Here is a 14844-nt window from a genome sequence, read left to right on the forward strand (position 1 = left end):
TTCTCAAACTTCTTTCTCTCCCATCTCCCAAAATCCAACCAATTAAATTTGATTTTTTTTCTCCATTTGTGTTTATTTGATACATTTTGACTTAAGAAATCAAAGGTGAGGACAGTGCTCTCTGGGAAATATGTGGCAAGTTAAAGACATGGAAGTCATCTTCAGTGCTGAGTAGCTGGGAATGGTTTGCTACAGGAGCATCTTTATCAGCAAGAGCCCAGAGAGAGACACAAAGAAGGAAACTGCTGCTGGTGGGGCATTGTTATGACATTCAACGCTTGTAACGATAACAATATCTGGTATCTGAACATCAGGCAGTCCAGTCGTACAGACAGATTTTGGCATGCAGCTTTTTACAACTGATTTGCCAAATGATCCATTTCCTGGGCAAGAAAAATAAGCATATTATATCACAGATGAAAACCGGGATTTGTGTGGCAAAGCTATATCGGGTGTGATCAAGTTAGCAAAATATTCATGAAGCAGAATCTAGGAGATGCTGCAGCAGTTTGCTTTTGCCTGAAACTACTGAGAAAGACAAATTTCCACTCCCTCTTATCCCTTTCCCTTCTACGAAGTTAACTGAACACACACTACATTGGCCCTTTGATTGGAGCAACTGAAGTCAGCCTAGGAGAAAGGGGGAAACTGGAAGAAGGAGAAATAAACAGGCATTTTTTAAAGTAGCTGAAAAATGGGATGGCAAAGGATTATTTGGGACTGGCTCTGTCAAATAAGAATAGAATGAATTGAAGGATTTGAAATGGGCAGGTAAACAGCTGTTCCAAATAACCGCAATGCTAACCAATTCACTCTTTCTATCTAATTTCTATCTCAGCTTTCCACTGATAGATGGTAGTTGTCAAAAGAAAACTACATGGCACCATATAAAATATAATCATTATGCCCATCATCCAATTATCGGCCCCTAATTTATTCCATTTTTTAATTTTGTATCAAAAGCATTGCATAAATTAGTATAATACTGATAAAAATAGAAAGAGCACAAGTGGCTAAATATTTTTTGAACAAAAAACGGGCAACATCAACTGCATTGTCTGTAGCCCCAAACAATTCTTCCTCTGTGCATGAGGCAGGACATTGTGGACAACCATACAGATGCTGAGTTGTTTGTTCTGCTCCACAGGCACACAAAGTGGAGGATTCTTCTAGGTCGTGCTGTCTTGCCAGGTTGTCTTTTGATCTTCCCACTCCACTTCTGAGTCTGTTCGGGGACTTTCAAGTTGCCCATTCTTGGTTTGCCCCTGGAGACAGACCCTTGTGGGGGACCATCCAATTGGGTTTAGCTGGTTTAGCTGCCCAGAGGGATACTCTTGCTGTTGCTGGGGGAAAGTTAAGAGGAGTGGTGGTTCTCATGAAGCTTTTCCTTGATTTGAGTCTATTGTGAGGAGGTTGATAGCCTTGCAGTAGATGGCTTTCACAGTGTTCAACCTTATTTCTATAACAGTTAGCAGCAACTTCCCATCGCGCACCAGTGGGGAAATGCCAGCTAGCTTGTAAAGTTTAGCTTGTAGAGTAATGAACTGACCTTAAAATGCAAATATCTTAGTGGAGGAGGCATGGGGCACTGCTGCTGCACCATGATTCCTGGGGGATCCCTTTCCACCCTGACTTTTTATGTATTCATCTGTTCACTCTCTCTCCCTTTCTCTTCCTGTTGCTGCCTGTATCTGTTTCATCTGGGCAAAAAAAGGAAGGAATGTAGGCCCTTGATTTTTCCAGCTGCCTGGTGGCTTGCTGCCTTTCTAATCCCCAGAGAGAAGAAGGGAGCAAGTGACTGTACAGACATATATAGACAGGGAAACAAACATGTCCCAGGAACCAAGTACCTATTTATTTCTCCCTATGAGTGATTTCTTGTGTTTGGGTAAATGATGTCTCTGTGCCTTTCCTTGCCCCCTCCACCTCCACCTCCTGGCCTCTGCTGCTGCTTTATGCCATTTTTTCATAGAGATGTATTGAGGACAATACATCATGGATTTAAGATATCCCTCAGCCTCACAAGGCTTTCAGTCTTGTGACTTTGACTATTGGTGGATTATTTGCTACCACTTCTGCTGATATCCAATAGTGTAGGGCAGCAGCAGTAGCAAATAATCTGCAAATAATCAAATTCACCATAGTGAAACTTGTGTAAGTGGAGACTATTAGAGGCATTTTTATGTGGTGAAAACATGTAGCCCACAAGGTAGGAAGCAAATGCAATTTCCTATTCTCACAGAGTTATCTCCCTATCACAGCCAGATGCAAAATGATTACAGTGGCATTGAGACATCCAAAGGACCTTGGCAGATTTCACCACCGATGTCATCATTTTGTATTTTCCTATGTGGAGATAACTAGATGCTTCTGTGGTTCTTGCCCACACTCCGTGAAGAATAGCATAGCCATGAGGCAGGAGAGGCTCCAGAGGCTGCATGGTAAATTATGGGGAGAGGCTGTCTAGCATAGGGGTTCATGCAGAACTCCTTTTTTGTTGAAACACACAGGGTTACAATCATTATCACGCTAAGACAGGGTCCGGTTCATGTTCCCCCAGACTGTTGGGGGTGACATGGGGGATGGTCTATAGTTTGAAGAAAAGCAAGAACAAATTTCTACACACACTGCACATATCTTATTTGTAGTGTAAAAAAATATGAAGGAACAATACAATATTTAAAATGAAGAACAATTTTAACCAACATAAGCTTATCAGTATTTCAACGAGAAGTATAGACCTGTGTTTGACTGATGAGATAGTCAAGTTAATTTGGATTATTGTTGTTGTGTGCTTCAAGTCATTTCAGACCTATGACCTCATTACATGGCCACTGGCAGCACTCCTCTTAAGGGCAAGGCATGGAGCTCTTGTCTCGTCTTGTCTCATCTCGCCTTGCTTCACCAGCTAGTAGACCAGTCACATGGAGGAAAGTAAGGAGCGTGTGTAGTGTACGTGGCTTCCCCCGATGGATCTGGCAACACAGGAGGATTCCCATGTTGCCAGATCCATGCCAACTCATGGACATTGTGTGTGCGTCTTCCATATGATTGTCCTGCCAGCTGGCGAGACAATGGCTCCATGTCTCCCCCTTAAGATGAGTGCCACTGGTGGTGGCCATGTGGCAAGGTCCTTAGTTTGGGGACCCCTGCTCTAAGACTTAGAGATGTCCCCCCCTTCCGCAAAGATGTCACAAGGGTGAGGTCCATGTTTGTGTCCAGGACCGGCCCGAGGAAATTGAAAGGGGTATGCAAAAAGTTTTTTTGCGCCCCCCCCCCCCCGTGCCGCGGGAGGCTTGGCCGCACGATGTGGGAGGCGGGGCCGAGACTGGCCCCGCCTCCCATGCCCTAACCCCGCCTCCCATGCCAGGCGGCCACGCCTCCAGCGGCCTTCGTCACGGCCTGGAAGGACTGCCGCCACATGCAGCCTGGCTGTGCCAGGCCGCGCCCCGCCTCCCACGTCGCATGACCCCGCCTCTGCCAGGTGTGGCCCCACCTCCCAGGGGCTTAATAACGCCCCTGGGAAGGTGCCGCCCAATGCGGGGGCGTGGTCAGCGTGCCGTGTTGGGCCGGGCCTGATTGTGTCCTTGAGAGGTGAGCATGCAACCATCGTTTTAAAACATTGGGTGCCTATTACTCAGGGGCATTTTAACGGTGTATTCCTGAGATTTGACTATTACAGGCAACTTCAAATTCTATTTAGTCTTTATTACATAGGTGGTGAAACCGCCCTGAAATTCCTCTCCTGGACCCTAAAGCCATGATGCTCAGGGCCATATTCGGACATCTGACAAGCCTAGGCATAGCAGTACAACCAGCTTCTCACCCACCTTTTGTGATTTCTGTAACCATGGTGGCACAGGTATCAGCACTAGCATCACATGGCACTTTCTTGCCAGTACAAGTCATGCCAACACCAATGCAATATTCACATTCTAAAGCCGTACCTGGTGGGAGAAAGAGAAATAATTATAAATTAGATGGGCTCTCACATAATCCCTAAGCTATATGCCAGAGAAAGGACACTTTCTTCACATACGGTTTTCTTCCCAATTCACTTCTGACACGATAGATAAATAAAAATAGGTTTTATCCCCTAGCCTTACAACATAAAAGTATTGCAAGGGCATATTAAACTAACTTTCTTATATTTACTCAGATCTGGGTTCAACCTAAAAATCTGCCCTAAAAATAGAAATGGAGATGAACTGTGGAAGGTATCTCTTGCTTGAGATGGACTATTCGAATACTCTTTTACTTGTTGCAATTCTATACCAGCTATGGAATCCTGAGAGTTATAGTTTTACAGGGTCTTTAGCCTTCTCTGCCAAGGAGTGCTTGTGCCTCCTCAAGTTACAACTCCCAGGATTTCATAGCATTGAGCCACAATAATTAAAGCAGTATCAAACTACATTAATTCTACTGTGTAGATGTGTCCTAAAAGAGGGAATTCCTCCTTAAAACAGGTTGCAAGCCCACCCAATACTTTTTAAACATTGCATAATGCCCATATGTGTGGCCTCTGAAAGGGACACGGATACATTGAAGTTGCCCAGTCTTCCTTTAGCTCAAGTCAAGTTTGGTTGAATTCTGTCCCTCTATAGAAAAATCCTCTCCTGAGATATATTGCCTGTTGTTCCTTACCTGCTGTTAGAAAAACAGAGACGAGGAAGAGCTCCAAGATAGCCTGCATAATGGTAAAAAGGTACGGTGTGGCAGGTGATATGAAGATTAGCTCTCCAGTGAAGCAAATTCTTTGGTCAGGAGTGTCTCGAGGGAAAAAACTCAGGGTAAGATGCTTTGTACAGATTAATTTCTTCAAATTGTGCATCTGGATTTGGAACTGTTTCAAGTTGTATTCTGAAAACTTCTATCTACATTGTAGAATTAATGCAGTTTGACACCACTTCAACTTCTATAACTCAATGCTCAGGACCAGCCCGAGGAAATTTAAAGGGGTACGCAAATATTTTTTTGCGCCGCCTCCCCTGTGCCGCAGGAGGCGTGGCCGGGAGTGGCCCCGCCTCCCGCAACCTAACCCCGCCTCCCATGCCGGGCGGCCACGCCTCCCGCGGCATGTGCAGCATGGGAGGCGGGGCCAGGGTGCGTGGCGCGGGAGGCAGGGCCAGACGTGGCCCCGCCTCCCACGGGGCGCGCCCTGGCGCAGCCAAGCTGCGGCAGGAGTTCTTCCAGGCCACAGCCTGAAAGGACTCCCGCTGCAGCGGGGGCGCGGCATGGGAGGCGTGGCCGGTCCCGCCTCCTGCAGCGTGCGCCCTGGCCTGGCTGCGCCATGGCGCGCCCCGCGGGAGGCGGGGCCACACCTGGCCCCGCCTCCGCGTCACACGGCCCCACCTCCACCAGGTGTGGCCCCGCCTCCCAGGGGCTCAATAGCGCCCCTGGGAATGTGGCGCCCAACGCGGGGGCGTGGCCAGCGTGCCGTGTTGGGCCGGGCTTGTCAATGCTATGGAATTATGTACGTCGTCATTTGGTGAGTCACACCAGCAATTTTTGGTTAACGACCTTGTACAATTACACAGTTCCTGATTCCATAGCACTGAGTCATGACACTTAAAATAATGTCAAGCTGCATTAATTCCATAGTATAGATGCACCACACATATGCAGACACACATACTTCAACACTTTGTGTATTACAGTAGAGTCTCACTTATCCAACATAAACGGGCCAGCAGAACGTTGAATAAGCAAATATGTTGGATAATCAGGAGAGATTAAGAAAAAGCCTATTAAACATCAAAATATGTTATGATTTTACAAATTAAGCACCAAAACATCATGTTATACAACAAATTTGACAGAAAAAGTAGTTCATTACACATTAATGCTATGTAGTAATTACTGTATTTATGAATTTAGCACCAAAATATCATGATGTATTGAAAACATTGACTACAAAAATGCGTTGGATAATCCAGAACGTTGGATAAGTGAGTGTTGGATAAGTGAGACTCTACTGTATTAGCATTATGTTCAGCCATTGTGAGATCATGAGAAAGACTTGTGATCTCAGAACTGCCGGGAATTCCATTTATCGTGGCTGTTGTTATATTTGTTTCTTGCCTTCCTCCCAAAATTGGAACTCAAAGTGGGTTCCAAAACACAATATAGTAAAAAAAAATACAAAAAATGTGAACATTAAAATAGAATTGAACTTTGGACAATATTGAAATAATTTAGACCTGGTATGGGTAGATGAAGAAAGTTACGTATTTTCTTGACTTCCTCGGGACAGGAAAAGGCAGGATTCTGGAACTTACCTTGTGTCAATAAGGTCTGTAGCCTGGATCCTTACCGGCAAAAGATGTATGATCACTATCCTTAACAGCAAAATGTCATATTTCTTTCACTCATGCACCTCTTATAAAGGAGGGGAGGACACTTCAGTGCCAAATTGAAAATATTCACTTTCTATTCTCCTGCTTAAGTTTCCTTTTCTGCCTTTTGATGTCAATTTTAATGAAGCATTGAAAGTTCCCTCCCACCCCAAGCTGGCTAAATAAATGAATCCTGTAAGTCTAGAATCCTGTAAGTCTTTTTTGAGATGGCATACAAGGTTTATTCTCACATTTTATGATCACTCCATAAACAGACGTACTGCAACTGTCAAGACCTGGGAGTCCATTGCTGATATTTAATGTTGAAGGTAGAGAGAATATGACTCACAAGCGCAGCTACACTGTAGAATTACTGCAGTTTGATGCCATCTAACTGCCATGGCTCAAAGCTATGGAGTCATGTGAGATGTAGTTCAACAACTGCATTAATTCTACGGTGTAGTTCTACATGGTTTTTAGCTTGCTCTTGCCTTGTCAAACTACAACCCCCACAATTGCATTGAGCCATGGCAGTAAAGTGGTGTCAGACAGCATTATTACCACAGTATAGATGTATCCTTGGAGGACCAAGGACCTGTTTAATGCAGCTTCAAAATGACTTCAAAGTGGAGTTGCTACAAAACCCACATCTCCAATATGAGCTTCAGCAAAAATTAAGGCCAGTAACATGAAACAAAGTCATTACAAAGTTCAAATTAAGGTCCTTCATGTATATCAGCAGAGCCGGCCCTGGGTATTTTTCAAGTGTAGGCGAACAGAATTTTGCCCCCCCCCCCCCCCGGCAAACCAATCACTGAAAAATAAAAGCATTGGATAAGTGAAAACGTTGGATAATAAGGAGGGATTAAGGAAAAGCCTATTAAACATCAAATTACATTAAGATTTTACAAATTAAGCACCAAAACATCATGTTTTCCAACAAATCAACAGGAAAAGCAGTCTTGACTGCGCCCCCCGTATGTTTTGCGCCCGAAGCAACCGCTTAATTCGCCTCATTGTTGGACTGGCTCTGTATATCAGCAAACCCCAAGTGTATACCACATCAGAAGACAAAATCGGTTCTGCAGATTGAGAAGCGCCTTGTAGAAGCTCAGCCTTCATAAGATTCAGAACATGGGGGCAGGGGTGTGTGTGAAAAAGCACCCCAAGGGCATGGCAAGGCAGCGAGGGGCAAAGCAATTCCTTGGAAGGGGTAATCATCACCTTCATGGCCTCAAACCAGTCCTAGACTTGGAAATGCAGTAGTCTGCACAGAGAATCAATCTCTGTCAGAGCGATCCAAACCAACATACATGATTAGTATAGATGGACCCAAAAAACAGCTAGCTTAGCTATGATGGGCTTAAGTATGAGGCCATTCTCCATTTGGAAGAACAAATATTGATCTTCCCCTAGCAGTTAAAGCCAAATTCTTCTCCCTCCTTCAAGTCCCGACTATTCCCTACCTTCTTTCCTGGCCAGGACAGTAAATGCCCATGACAGGACCCCTCACCTGAGCATGAGATCTGCCAGAGTAATTGCAAGAGTACAGAAATGAACCGTCCTGATTTGGGATCTGCCTTGTCAAAATGTCACAGTGGATGAATCACAACTAGCTATATCCTTCCCATATACCATATTTACTCAAGTCTAATGAGCCACCGAATCTATTGCACACCTCAATTTTCAAAACCCTGAAACCCAAAAATGTATTTACCATATTATGCAAATCTAGTCAAAAAAGGTGAACATTAGAATTGAGTAAATATGGTACTTCCCATAGCTGTGAATACTACAACATCTCTTTGGAGGTAGTCCACCTGTGTTGTGTTAAATTAATGTAGCTAGCTATTCACATTTCATGTGTTGTTGAAGGCTTTCATGGCCGGAATCATTGGGTTGTTGTGCATTTTCCAAGCTGTGTAGCCATGTTCCAGAAGCATTCTCTCCTGACATTTCACCTACATCTACGGCAGGCATCCTCAGAGGTTGTGAGGTCTGTTGGAAAACTAAGCAAGGGAGGTTTATATATCTGTGGAAGGTCCAGGGAACTCTTCTCTGTTGGAGGCCAGTGTGAATGTTGTAATTAATCACCTTGATTTGCATTAATGGCCTTGTAAGCTTCATTCCTGCCTGAGGGAATCCTTTTTTCCAAGGTGTTAGCTGCTCCTGATTAATTCATGTCTGCAATTCCTCTGTTTTCAGAGTGTTATTCTTTATTTACTGTTTTAGAGGGGTTTTTTTATACTGGTAGCCAGATGTTCATTTTCATGGTTTCCTCCCTTCTGTTGAAATTGTCCACATGAAACCCAGGAATGGAAAGGGGAGCTTCATAAGTTCCTCATTGCCCCCAATGGGCTGGATCTAGCTGCGTTTTATGGCTACAGACTAAAAACAGCCAACTAGGTGCCCACCCATTTTTGGGAGTCATGTGAAAACAGGAATGGGGGTTTACCGGTATCTAGACAGCAGAAACAGATTGAGGTGTAGCTGAAATGCACAATCCTACTTACATCAAGGGTTAAAGAACAATACCAAACATGTAACAGACAGTAATGAAAGCTATCTCCATAAAAAAATGAAATACACAGTAGATAGTTCAAATACAACAAATAATACTTATAATTAAGCAGCTGAAATTAAAAACATAAATATATTGCATTAACAAGTGCTGGGATATTCCAAAGGAATCAGATCAGATCCTGATCCTGCACTTTCTAGTATTAAGGAAATAATGGGTGGTGGTAGTTCAACAAAGCAGGCACGTCCAAGATTATTATCTGGGAAATTCAAACATGAATTCTGATTAAATTTGTTGAAGTAACATGTTAGCTGAAGAAAAAAGAAAATTATAGGCAGCACCATTCACAGTGAGACATCATGGGGATAGCAGACCAGAAACATTCAGAGAGTCCCAAGTTGTCTATCTGTCATTTCAACTGATTTTTATTGAAAATAGCTTGAATTACAAATGGTTTCTTATTTATTACATCAAACTCAAGAAACAAAGAAAAGGCTGTTACCCTTGAGTGGGCTTATCTAAAACAGTCCTTGAAACATTAATAAGCCTTTGCTGTGAGAATAAGTTTCGCTTTGCGGGAAAGAGAAACTTAAAGGATCTTGACACATGGCCAACTGTCAAGGTTAATTTCCGTTGCACTAAGACCAAGAAATATGACACATGAAGTGCATTGTTCCCATGCTTAGTTTCAGAACACAAATTATTCATCCATGTCTTCTGCTACTAATTTTTGCCAGCTTCCTGGGGGTTTTTTGTTTTAGACTACACAAATTTATTCTAGGCTCTATCAGGTGCATGCTTTGAAACCACAATGCTTGTCTCTGTTTGAATAATTATGCACTCTTTCAAATATATATGCAATTCTTTTAAAATTCACAAATAAAAGGAAATGTATTTAAGATTACTGTTGAATAAATATGGGATCCTATTAATGATGTACCCACCTAACTTTATGTTGTACACACACCTATGTCTGTTTTTGGATATGAGAGTGATTCTCTAGACCGGGGTGCGGTAGGCATAGTATGACCAGCCCTGTGACCTCTTATGACCAGCCCTGGGATTCCTTTTCCCCTTTCCCTCAAAGCCCAGCACCAGCACCTAAAACTAAAGATATTGCCCCTGTCCCCCATGCAGTTGATCGCACAGAAGTTTCCCTCTATCAGCTCTAGTTTTTGAGACACAAAACGCATGCCATATGCCAGTCGCTGTGTGCTCACCCATAGAAATAAATGATAATTATATCTAAAAAACTAGAGCTGGGGTGGTCTATCCAATGCAATTTTCTGAATCAGCAACTCAGGTAACACCAGGAATAGGTCAAAAACCAAGACACCAAGAAAAAAGGTGCATGTGTTTTTTTGTCGGGCAGTGTCTTGACTCCAACTCTCAGCACACAATGCAAACCATCGTCCACTGAGCAGCCGCCAAGCCATGAGGAACTACAACTACTGTTTATTTATGGAAAGGAGATTTGCAGTAGGGCAGGGTAGGATGGGAAATGGAAAATAAACTGCTATCTGGAAAAACACCTTCATTTCCCTTCAGAAGACAGACCATTCTTTTTGCTTCTGGGTCACCCACTTCCTCCTTGACTGGGCCATTAAGTGGCCATAACAGGAGCCCCATAGCTGCTGGATTGAGGAAATGTCAGTCAACAGTAATGGTGGATCCTCACAGTTTGCCAATCAACCTTGGATAAGCTCCATTCTCTCAGTGTCAGGTGAAGGTGATGTCAAACTTCTACTGAACAAATGTTGCCAACTCCCCTTCCCCACAATAGGCTGATTTTAGGGTCACCATAAGTTAGAAATGTCTTGGAGGCATTCAACAACATGAAGAACACCCATACGAGGCCCCACCTCCCGCACCGTGCTCTCTGGCTCAGCCGGCCAGGCAGCGGTGGGAAAGTCCTTCCAGGCCATGGCAAAAGCCCAGCCAGGCTGGCTGGGGCTTCGCCGCTGCCTTGAAGGACTCCCGCTACAGCCTGGCTAGCTGGGCAAGGCCAGCCAGGCCAGGGTGAGCGGCACTGGAGGCGGGGCCAACCCTGGCCCCACCTCCCACACAGCACGCCCTGGTCCTGCCTCCTGCACTGCACGCCCTGACCCCTCCTCTCACGCAACGTGGGAGGCGGGGCCAGGGCACGTGGCGTGGGAGGTCGGGCGGCAAGAAAGTCCTTCCAGGCCACGGCGAAGGCTTACCCTTCGCCGCGGCCTAGAAGGACTCCCGCTACAGCCTGGCTAGCTGGGCAAGGCCAGCCGGGCCAAGGCGACTGGCATGGGAGGCAGGGCCAACCCTGACCCCGCCTACCACGCAGCGCGCCCTGACCCTGCCTCTTGCACAGCATAGGAGGCGGTGCCAGGGCTTGTGGCACAGGAGGCTGGGCGTGGCCACATGACGCGGGAGGCGGGACACCGCCAGACGTGGCCCCACCTCCCATGCTGTGCGCCCTGGCCCAGCCAGCCAGGCCGCAGTGGGAAAGTCCTTCCAGGCCACGGCGAAGGCCCAGCCAGGTTGGCTGTGCCTTCTCCGCAACCTGGAAGGACTCCCGCTGCAGCCTGGTCGGCTGGGCAAGGCCAGCTGGGCCAGGGTGATCAGCACGGGAGGGAGGGCCAGGGAGCCCTGGCCCTGCCTCCCGCACAGCGCGCCCTGGCCCCGCCTCCCACGTCACACACCCTGACCCCGCCTCCCACACTGAAGACGGGCCCAGCACGGGCCAGAAGAAGAGGTAGGCCTTCCTGGAGAGCTCGCTCCCTGACCTCGCCTGTTCAGCGGTGAGCGAGCCCATGGTCCCTGCTGGGGGGGGGGCACCTCAACGGCGCCCCCGAGGACCATGCGTCCGAAGCAGGGGCTTCAATGGCCTCCATGTTGGACTGGGCCTGTTTCTAGCCCATACTGTCGCAAAGTGTTGGTTCCCTTTCTGTGACTGTGGTTTAGTTAAGTAAGGTGGGTAGTTCAATGATTAGCACATTTTACCTTCTTGTAAAATGCTCTCAAAACTGTGAAAAAAGCAGAAGATCAAGATTGATGCAAGGTATTTCATTATTTCGAAAACAAGAAGAAACAAATGTTGGCTGTACTTGTCCTTTGAGCTGACCTTAAGGTGGGCAGAGAAGGACTATAGCCAGAAAGAAAAATTCGGAGGGGGGGGGGGTTGAAATATTTTTTTTTCTAGCGAATCATGAAGAGTAATTCTATAATACAAAATAATTTAGAAATCAGGCTCCATCAATTGACTTCAGACGGATATACTTCAGTGGACACTCATGGGGATTTGGTTAATCAGTTAAAATTAATGAGTAAACCAATTTTTTTAAACCTGAAAATTTGGGCAGGGGGTTCAACCCCTACCCCCCCCCCCCCCCCCCCCACCACCACCCTTGGCTACAGCCCTGGGGCCGAAGGTGGACTTTCATTTTATTTTGGTCATTCTGCCATTTTATTTTGGAGATTTTGCAGCCTCTCCAACTCCTCACACTTCATATGAAAATCATTACCCACTATGTTCTTTGTTTGGGTCTTAAATGAAATCCAGGAAGCCTTAGTCACTTTGCAACAAAAATAAATGCAACTTCACTTCAATCTATCCATCCACGAAGACTTGTTGAAATGTTTTCGCCATTTTAAAAAAGGGGTGGTATACAATTTGTTTTCTAATGGACATAAAAGGTTGAAAACCACAGAGTATCTGGATGGGGCCCAGGATGCTTCTTTACTTTTGCAGCATGAAATTAGAAAAAAAGATGTGGAGATTGTTTTTCTCCCCCATTGTGCCCGTGCCCTGGCTTTGTGACGCCAATGCTAATCAAATCTTGCATTGGCTTCTAATGCCGTTTTCCCCTGTGATCAATATATTATTCAATAAAGCAAAGATGATAAGATTCAGTTCCAAGAATGCATTACCGAGGGATGAGTCACTGTTGTAGTAGCTAATCAAGTACATTGCATAAAACGATTTCGAGAAAATTGGAAAGGGAAAACCAGGTGATCAGGCAGCTTGGATGAAAGTGAGAACATTATGTCCGACTATCTCAATCTGGCAGAGAGTCCCCATTCATCTTCAATCATACCACTTTTCCAGCTGCTTTTCAAATAGCCCAGTTTCTCTCTCCTTCCACTTTCCCCTTTGTCCTCAACTTAATCCAATTGCTGCAAATTCAGTAGTTTGCACTCAATTAAGGAGGATAAGAGGTGGGATCTTTCCCTTCCCAGTAGGCTCAGGCAAAAGCAAACTGCTGCAGCATCTTCAGGCTTGGGTGTTCTTCTTCATTAAGAACATTTGTCCTCCTGACCACTATCTCATGTTGCATTGCCAAGCGTGCCTTGCTTTTCACCTGTGAAAAGTTAGGAGACACACAACCATGATCTGTTTACTTAGACTTTCTAAGCATGTGGTCACTTGCCACCTGAGAATGTGAAGCATAATTGCAAACGTTCTCACCCTCCACATGTCAAAACAAACTGTGAGTCAGCTTGGCTCTTGAGCAAGAAAAAAAGGGCCAACGCCTTGGCGCCTAAATCCAGAGGTTAATCTCAGGTAAACCCATGGGATTAGTGGCATTTATATAAGCAAAAGTTTACTATTTGGCAACTAATGCAATGAGTCTGCTTTGATGAAGACATGCCTTTGGATTTATTGCCATTTATTTATTATTTGTTATTTCTGAATGTCAACATTTCTATCCCATCCACTAATCATGGGATCTCAGAAAACAATAGAATACATTTATACCATTTCCATTTAAAATAAATGACTTAAACGAGAGAAAAACAAGCCAAACAATTGGAAAGAGGTTTAAGGAGATAAAAAGAAGTTGAAACTAAATACAGTAAAGCCTCTACAATAGCTGGTCTTGGGCCCCTGTGAAAGTGAAAAGAAAACACAGATGTTCACAGAGAAAACATCTACCTAGGAATTTCTAGATAGTCCAATATGATCCTATAATCAGTAAGGTTGTGCTTTCGGGGTAAACCTTGGGCCGCTTCATTTCCCAGCTTTTGGTGGAGGGGGATGATACCTTTTTTGGGAGTCTCCCAAAATCTGTTTTCACTCTGGGGTGACAAAAATCTATTTTCTATTGGCCCATTATGGTGGGGGGGGGGGGGTTCCCAGGCTCGTGTTCTTATCATTTTAGGCATGGAAGCTGTTTTACACTATAGGAAAGGCGCTCAGCTGCAGGCAGGCATGAGCTTTAAAGAGGCTTCTTACCTATTTCTACTTTAGAGGAAAGGTGCTTGGCTGCAGGCAGGTGCACACTGCGTTTTCTGGACCTGCACGCCACACACATACACACACACAAACACACACACTCTCTTTCTAAGGCAAGTATGCAAGTTTCTTATCCTTACTCTAGAGAAGGCGCTCAGCTGCAGGCAGGCATGCTCTTTAAAGAGGCTTCTTACCTATTTCTACTTTAGAGGAGAGGTGCTTGGCTGCAGGCAGGTGCACACTGCATTTTCTGGACCTGCATGCCGCACACACGCGCACACACACACACACTTTCTAAGTCAAGTATGCAAGTTTCTTATTCTTACTCTAGAGAAGGCGCTCAGCTGCAGGCAGGCGTGCATGCTTTCTGGGCCTGCATGCCACACACACACTTTCCAAGGAAAGGAGGCATAGAGCGCCACGTGCTCATGAAAAGCAAGTCAGGAGCCAGGATTGGCTCTCGCTTGCTTTTGTGTCGAGCTGATTTTTGTACGCGGAGAGGCCTTCCCGTCACGCACTCCCAAAGGTAACGAAAGTAACGAAAGAATGGATGAAACTATGGAAAATGGTTCCATGCACAACTCTAATGATACAAAAAAAGTTAGAAAATTCACCATAGAGAAGCACTGGAGGACCTAGAAATTCCTAGTGTGCTCCTACACGGTAGAGTTAGTTTGACATCACTTTAATTGCCATGGTTGAATGCTATAGAATCCGAGCAGCGGGAGTTTTGCGAGGTCTTTAGCCATCTCTGCCAAAGAGTGCAAACTACAACTCCC

The 14844-nt window shown here is 45.2% G+C and overlaps 1 long non-coding RNA gene across 1 annotated transcript; it reads right to left on the reverse strand.

Moving 5' to 3' along the window:
- Nucleotides 1–47: 47 nt before the first annotated feature.
- Nucleotides 48–6437, reverse strand: LOC103279303 (phospholipase A2 inhibitor NAI). Its single transcript, XR_506696.3, has 4 exons — nucleotides 6279–6437; nucleotides 4645–4770; nucleotides 3831–3947; nucleotides 48–383 (listed from the first exon to the last, which is right to left on the reverse strand). It is a non-coding gene; the product is annotated as a phospholipase A2 inhibitor NAI (long non-coding RNA).
- Between the last annotated feature and the right edge of the window lie 8407 nt (nucleotides 6438–14844).

Source organism: Anolis carolinensis, unplaced genomic scaffold, assembly GCF_035594765.1.
Source record: "Anolis carolinensis isolate JA03-04 unplaced genomic scaffold, rAnoCar3.1.pri scaffold_10, whole genome shotgun sequence".
Lineage (NCBI taxonomy): Eukaryota > Metazoa > Chordata > Lepidosauria > Squamata > Dactyloidae > Anolis > Anolis carolinensis.